Below are 8,788 nucleotides of genomic sequence, written 5' to 3'. Positions count from 1 at the left end.
CATTCTAGTCTTAAATGTTGCCTTTTTGGAATGACCTTCCCTGAACACAATCTGAAGTAATGTCCCCAAATATTCTCCAGCTAATTACTGTTTTATTTCTTCAGAGCATTGTGTTTATTTTTTGGCTTCCTTGTTTATTATCTGCCTTCTCCAAGTAAAATATAAACATGCAGAGACCTCATCCGTCTTATTCACCACCCTACCCCTGGCTTCTAGCACAGTGCCTGGAATATAGAGAATGTCCCATAAATATGTGTTTCATAAAGGATAGAAAGCAACTAACATAATAAATTAGCTAACAGAAGTTGCTTAGGGAAAATCATAATTTGCTTCAGGAAAGCTGACTTTTACTAAAGAATTTATTCTGGAATTCTTTTATCTCTACGGAAATATTTTTGCAGGTATAATAATTCTACATTTTAAAATAAAATTTCTGGCTGGGTGCAGTGGCTCATGCCTGTAATCCCTGCACTTAGTGAGGCCGAGGCTAGTAGATCACCTGAGGTCAGGAGTTCGAGAGCAGGCTGGGCAACATGGTAAAAGACCATCTCTACCAAAAATACAAAAATTAGCCAGGAATGGTGGCATGCACCTGTAATCTCAGCTACATGGGAGGCTGAGGCAGAACTGCTTGAGCCTGGGAGGTGGAAGTTGTAGTGAGCCGAGATTGTACCGTTGCTCTCCAGCCTGAGTGACAAGAGCAAAACTCTATCTCAACCTCCACCCCCAGCAAAAACAAACAAACAAACAAACCCCCCCCAAAACTAAACTTCTTCCCACATGCATCTGTTGTTACTGTGTATCCTATCTCTGAAAAAAGAGCATTATTATGATTTGCGTTTAATGCAGTAAGTAGGCTGCCCTTTTATAAAAAGCTGATGTTTTTCATGCATAATCAAAACGATGTAATCTCTTTTGCCTTAGTTCCAGACTTGGTACCTTGGAATATGGTTAGTGTTAGCAAGTGAAATTATTATAATTATGTAAGGGTCAGCTCTGGGCTTCCAGATTACTTTGGTGAAAAGTGTGACATAATGAATAATAAAGCTCTCTGCCTCTAGTCCTCATATGGGACAAATTTGGGAGACAGTTTTTATGCTGCTCTGGAGGTCCTGGTGAAACCAAGCCCTTGTCACTACCATTGTAACGACAATGACTCACTTAAATCGTCGTTGTTTCCCCCTTTCTTACTCTTTCTTACTCTTCCCCTCTGCCCTGGAATCAGCTCTTAAGTAGACTACTAACACACAGGTCTCATTTCAGGGACTGATTTGCAGGGTAACTAAGGTAAGCCAGTTGGTATCAGGAATAGCTTTCGAAAGAAGCCCATTAAGATAAGATTCTGGAACACTCACTCACCAGACAAATAGTAACAAGGACCTGCTGCTGGTGGTAAATGGCTGATTCCTGATGTAACCTGCGGCATGCTGAAGCATCCCCAAAGCAAAGACTCACCTGGGTAGATTCAGATGAGGTACAGGTGGGACGTGAAAGATTTACCCTCCCAAAGGCTCTAGCACTGGAATAGTAGGAGGATCATGGTCACTTAAAAGATTATGGTACTGGCTATAAAAGTCCTCAAGAAAGAAAACCACTGGATCAGTTTGGCCAACTATCAACTTAGAGTGAGCGTAAAATCTGAAAGTCATTTAAGGCTGCATTTAAAGAGATTCTCTTCTCATAAAGCCACAAGGCAGACTGTGTTGAAAATCAGGCCTGCACGGTAGAGATAAGGGAGAAAATGCACAAAAGTGACAAGTTCTTGTACAGAAAATGAGGGTCCTGATAAAGAAGACTTAAGATGAGAATATTTGGATGCATGAGCCCAGAAATACTAGAGCCTCCAGATTCTTCTGAACTGTCTGAGTCAGCAGAAGCAGCCTCTTTCTCCTTGTCTCGAGGTGGAGAAAGCAGCCTGAAGACCATTAAAATCCTGACCTGAGAAAGATGCCGTGGAAGGTGAGGCCTGTCTTCCCCAAGACTGATCAGCACCTTGCTTTATTCCTCCAGACCAGTACCTGAGGTAAGAGCTCAGCATAGAGGGGAATAAGTCTCTGCTCCCGGAGAATACAGCTTACTCCCTGAAAGAATTGGCTAATATATACTGGTGAAACCAGGAGAACCCATGTAGGGTGGGCTCTTGGAAGTATGGATCAGGGGAAATAGAATACAATGCTTGCAGAAGGGGATGTATTGACATGGGGGAATTCTCCCATAACACGGGTTTCCTAGAGACAGCAAGAACTTGCAGCTAGACATAATGTGCTGCTGCATGACTCCTGGAAGCAGGAACACAACAGTGGCCTACAATTTTTGAAAGGGTAAATTCCCAGTGGGGTCAGTCTCAGCAGTTCCTGCTTTCTCCAAACAGACCAAAGCAGCTCTGTTACCAGTGCATTATCACTAGGAGTTCCACATAAAGTTTTGCTTAATAATAGCTTCTTGCTGCTGTTAAAAAAATGAAGAAAGCACTAGATTAAATGCAACCAAAAATGCTTTCTGGCCCCAATGCGCTGCAGACCCTTATTCCTTACGCTCTGGAGCCTGACTGCCCAAGGTCAAAGTCTGGCTTCACATCTTCTGGGTTATAAGATCTAGGACAAAATATCCCACCTGCTTTAGCCTCAATTTGATCTTAAAATTGGGTAATAATTTCATCTACCTCATATTGTCTTAAATTATAAAAAACATACATGGTTCTTAGCACAGTGCTTGACACATAGCAAATACTCAATACTTACTATAAAAATATAGAAATGTCTAAAAAATAAATTCCTTTAGACAGGTTAGATGGGGCATAGATAAGTGATGTCATTATATCTATACATATTATATAGATTTTAAACCGTAAAGAATTTTAAATATCAAATATAAATACTTAGTAGCTGCATTCTAAGCAGAGCCTAGCAGAATAACAATTTATTAGGTGGAAATTGCCATTTTTATAGGTCAAAAGAGGCTGAAGATAGGCAATTCCTTTTTTTTTTTTAAACCTAATATCTAAAATGTAGCAACTTTTGGAAAAGGATGGACCTTATAAGGTACAGGCTGGTAGGGGTGTTGGCCAGTGGCTCCCTAGCCCTGCGAATGCAGAACTAAGCTACCTATTTCTTGGTGATGACCTCGCACAGTGTCTACGCACTGCTGATGGGGCCAGCTTTCATTGCGACTTCCAAACATGAGTTCTGTGGTGAAGAACAGAGTTAGATCAAGTCAGAATAGCTTTCTGGTTGAGAGTCTGTTGTAGCAAAACCAGTCAGCTAAATCCTTAGGATGTTTATTTGAAACCCAGATTAAGACAAAATGTCCATGAAGGTAGGCAATGGAATGACCACACTTGTACCTATAAGCCTCATGATTGTGTGAATTGCAAAGCTTAGTGTAGCTTGTTTTGGGGAAGAGTTAGAGATACGAAAATAAGTCTACTGGTGTTTTCAGTGAGAATGTTGTTATCGCATGCATTATACTTCAAGATATAATGGGATTACAATTTAGGCAATCTATTGTTATTTTCTCTCATTCTGCTTCTTTTGCAGTTTGTGTAACAACTAAAAAGAACATTCAGATAGAAATTTTGTACGCCTGAGTCACATAGAAACTACTTATACGTTCCTTTCATCTTGAGTTTTTCCTCTCTAGATTTTACCAGGTAAATATATGAGCACAGGGTTGATATCTAAAAGGAGTTCTTTCCACTTAGCTTATGTGGTCCCTGGAAATGTCATAGAATCTTTGGACTCATTCCCATGGCAACAGGCAACTCTATCACCAAGGACACTGCCAGCTTTTCTTAAGGTTTGCTCTATATCTGAGACTCAAAGCTATCTGCTTTACTAATATTTATTTTTGGATGCATTATGATGCACCGTGACTGCAGAAATGACTTATTTGTTATATACGTGTGAGATGGAAAGATAATCAATGCCTCTTCACTAAGGAAGCAAAATATGGATTATATTTAAAGGGCTTTGCTATGCTGCATTATTGGAAATTTTTGTATGGCTAGGCACCGGAATAAGCTAAATTAATGGGGATAGATAGAAAATAACAAATTAGGCACTGCTAACTGGAACACACACACATACACACATGCACGCACATGCATACATGCACATCTTCAACAGCAAAACAGTAGACATCTCAGTATGATCAACAGCCACTCTGCATGCTCAAGCACTAATGTGGAAGGGTTTATTTTCAGCCATCTTAACTGTGAAATTTGTCATGGAGATAAAAACTGTATTCAGGGGTGTCTTGTCACCAAGTGTCTGTGCTGTTAGGGATATCAGCAAGGGTCACCTGGGGTATGAGTGTTTTTCTGCATCTGAACCCTCATTCTTTTGTCCCATTTTCTATGATGGGACATGAAGGGAGGAAATTATTGGTGACATCAGTAGATAAGATCTATTAAAAGAAGCGTGTCTGGTGAAATGAAAACAAATTAGAAAGGCTACACAAAGGAGACTATGAAAAAAATTGGTAATGCCTCCCCCACTCACAGAGGCTAGTCTGGGGTGAGACTTACGAGTCAAGAAAGCTCTCCAGTGATTTCTATGTGTGGCCAAGGCTGACTAGCTTAATCATCTTAGAGATTATTCACATTTGACTTGGTAAATATTTCTTTTTGCATCATATCACTCTGACATATGGGCCTACATTCCAGTTTTAATCAAGATACACTAGGTTATTTTAAATATTTCAAGGTATCCTTATCCATATCATCTCACTAAATTCTCAGAATCATCTCATTAATAGGGAATGTACTACTTCTTGACAGTAAAGGTGGCAGGCATCATGTAACTCAATGACACAGTCACATTTGTGGCATATAATCTGATTCTAAAGCTGGTATTTTACTATTCCACACTGTCTTCATCAACATCTATCAATCATATTCTATTCTCAGAACCTGAGGTTAGGTAAAAGGGGATGGTGGAAAGTGAAGGACATGATTCTCCCTCTTCAAAACCCTTTGCTCATTCAAGTTAAGCTAAAGTTTTGCTTTTAAGAGGTTTTAGAAAAACCGTAACTGAAGAATACATTTTTTCCCCAGAAAAGCTTGTTCTTTTATTTCATTATCTGTAAGTAAAGCAAATACAGAACCTTAAAAGTCACTAGCAGTTAAGGAAATACCCTAACCTCGCTATAGCTACCATGTTTCCCAAGGGGTCTCTCTTCCCCTTCCCACCCTACCCCCTTATAACTCTCTACTTGGATTATACCCTACAGCTTTCCTTGTGCCTATTCATTTGTACACATGTTCCCATTTGCCTATAATGGCACCCTGTTTTAAGATCCTTGTAGAGACTGAGACTAAATCAAATGAAACAGTTTAAGGTAATGGTGTTAGTTCAAACAGTACAGGTTTTTCCACTGATGCATTTAATTACTGTATCAGGATTCAGAGCTGGTGGTGAATACATTTTCTTCCTAATTAAAATACACTCAGGGAAAGTGACATTGAAAGGATTTACCCAATTCACTTTGGAAGTCTTCTGTTGAGGAACCTCAGAAGACTCTCAGTGTTGAATATTCAGGGCCAGAGGTACTTTATCAGTATTTTGTTTCTTTGCATTTTTGTCTATGGGAATATCTATACATGTCAGGAAGTAGTACAGGTGTCAGGATGGTTTTCAGCTCCACAGCTTATGGATACACATGCAGGTCACATTAAACAAAATCCATATTTTTATCCCTCTCACCCTCATAGCTGACATAGGACTTGCAGTCCCACTTAGATGAAAACCTCACCCAGTTATGTCTGGGAGTCCTCAGGAAACACCCCTCATGCTCACAAATACCTTTCTCATACTGTCTTCCATTCTGACCCCTCTCAAAGAATTTGTTTGGGAGCAAGAGGTGACATGGTGATTGGAACAGATAATGTCATGGTCACAATAGTGTATATATAGCAGTGGTTACATCAATTTGGTATGAATTTATTTCTGGAAACCAAAACTTAGTTTGAGTTATATAGGATATGGTATAAGTACAGCTTTCTTCATCCAAAAATATTCTGGTTAATTTAAGAAATGTGTTATGTTTTGTAAGTCTCTAGGTTCGTGTATAAATTTCATAACCTCAGTGATTCAATATTTGATATTTCCACATTTAAAATGTTATTAAAACAAAAATTAATTTTGCCTTAAAGTTAAAATAAGAAAAATATATTTAACCTTGTAGATGTTGGTGTAACTGAAGCCAGGTTGAATCTTATATCAGGAGGAAAGTAAGATGGCTGAAAATCAAGGCATTGATTCTTGATTCTATTTCTCAGCTCTCCTTTTAAAGCTATTAATAGGCCAGACATGGTGGCTCACACCTGTAATTCCAACATTTTGGGAAGCTGAGGCAGGAGGACTGCTTGAGCCCAGGAGTTTGAGATCAGCTTGGGCCACAGAGTGAGACCTCCTCTCTTTTTTCTTTTTGAGATGTAGTTACTCTGTCACCCAGGCTGGTGTGCAGTGGCGCAATCTCGGGCTCACTGCAACCTCTGCTTCCTGTGTTCATGTGATTCTCTGACCTTAGACTACTGAGAATTTGGGACCACAGGCATGCACCACCACGCCTAGCTAATTTTTTTTTTTTTTTTTTTTTTTTTTTTTTTTTTTTTTTTTTGTATTTTTAGTGGAGACAGCGTTTCACCATGTTAGCCAGGATGGCTCAATCTCCTGACCTCATGATCAGCCCACCTCGGCCTTTGAAAGTGCTGGAATTACAAGCGTGAGCCACCATGCTCAGCTGTGAGACCTTTAAAAAAAAAAATAGAAAAAAATCAGCCAAGCATAGTGGTGCAAGCCTGTAGTTCCAGCTGCTTGGGAAACTGAGGTGGGAGGATTGCTTATGTCCAGAAGGTTTAGACTGCAGTGAACTGTGATCATGCCACTGTACTGCAACCCGGGCAACAGAGTGACACCCTGTCTCAAAAAAAAAAAAAAAAAAAAAAGTTGTTAACAATCTTTGCCTTTATGCTACTCAAGGGATTTCTAGAATTGTGATGTTACATTGCATAATTTGTTGTTAAAAAGACATTTTTATGTATACTTGACCTTTATCATGCTCTTCTGGAATAGAGAGAGCCATGGGTGTCACCCTCCTTTTCCATTTGAAGACCTGGAGGCTCAGGAAGGCACTTAAGTGTCCAGGATCATACAGCTTGTGTGTGGCAGAGCTGAACTTTGTAGCCAGGTCTCCTGGCTCTAGCCTTGGCATATTCCCTTATGTGGCCTTTAATGGCAGGAGCACAAATGTCCCCGCTTCTATGTACTTAGCATCAGGGATTCTTGCTATGGCCATGGGTAGCCTGGAATGCCCAGGAGAACACATGGCAGTGGCAGTTCATGGCTTTCTGTCTTAGAGGGAAAAAATGACTTTTGAGAGTCTAGGATGTGCCAAGCATCGAACAATTCTCACAACTACCCAATGAAGTAGCTATAATCACCAGTTTTTACAGGTGAATTTTAGATTCAAAGAGGTTTAACTTGCCAAGCAACTTGTTCAGGTGATCAGAAAGTCAGGATTTAAATGCAGGTTATCTTGTTCTTTCTATTGTATCAATTGCCTTCTGATTATGTTTAGAGCGAATAGATAAGGAAGCAGGAAAAGAGTCATGGAAAAAATACTGTGCTCAAAATGAGAGGAGATGGGAGGTGCTTCCTGCTTATATGAACTTCATTTAGCAAAGGTCAGATACTGGGCTAGTCTCACTACTAGGCAGAGATGTCACTGCTTAACTTGTGTGACTTGAGAATCCCCAGAGGACTCCTAAACAACCTGAAAATGTTTTCCCCACCAATGTGCAAGGAAACTATGTCTTGGAGTCCTTTTTTAAAAATCAAAATGCTCCTGGAAGGATCATATACATTAGGGTTAATTTTTTTTTAACTAGAGATTAATATTAGATCCAGTGGCTCTCTGCTGTGTACTCTTATTAAGATCTTCCAGGATAAAAAACACACAGCAGGTGTACTGGAAAGCAGTTGGTAAACAGGGGCTTATCTGGGCAGAGTAGGCTGAAGACGGGCTTCAGAGGAAGATGATATATCTGTAAGCTGGTAGGGACCTGCATGAAGCTGTGAAAGTGACAAACAGAGAGGAGAAAAAGTACCAGAGGTCCATTTTTGCCAATTTTTACCATGTATTCCACTGCTACAGTTACTTACATTTGTCCCCTGCTTTTGTTTCTATGAAAATTCTAGAAGTTTTCATTCATCATTAAAAGCAAGGGTATTTTATTTTCACAGACCAGCATTTCACATATTCTATGAATCCTAATTTATTATTTTTCCATAGTCTACAAACAGTACCATTCAACAGCAAAACATTATCACTTGATTAATAAAAGCTTACTCCTGAAACAGTTCATTTTTGAGAAATATCAACTCATAGTCACTTGTCTCTATTCGTGATCCGGCAGCACACTAACTTTTTTTGCTCTCAGTATTTGGCAAAATCTTACTATTGCAGCAACTGTTCCCCGAAATTCTGTTGTTCATCACAGACCTGACAGCCCACGTTCCTCCTGCTGCTCCTGCCGACACCCATTTTAAGCTTGGTGCACCATAAATAGGATCCTCGGCCCCTGCTGGCTGCCTCATTATCTTCGTCCAATTTCTACTGCTTTACACCTATCGGATTTTCTATAACCAGTCAAGCATACCCATAATTAATAACTAGTTCTCTACTTTCTCCTTCTGAATATAATATGCAGTTTCTTCCTAATAGGTCAGGTATGTGGTTTTACTTTTAAATTTTTCCTTTTTAGCTAGCTCAGAAATTGGCCATCCAA

Source organism: Saimiri boliviensis, chromosome 5 (genome assembly GCF_048565385.1).
Source record: "Saimiri boliviensis isolate mSaiBol1 chromosome 5, mSaiBol1.pri, whole genome shotgun sequence".
Taxonomy (NCBI): Eukaryota; Metazoa; Chordata; class Mammalia; order Primates; family Cebidae; genus Saimiri; species Saimiri boliviensis.
The sequence above is the reverse complement of the archived record's forward strand: the minus strand, read 5'-3'. Positions refer to the sequence as shown.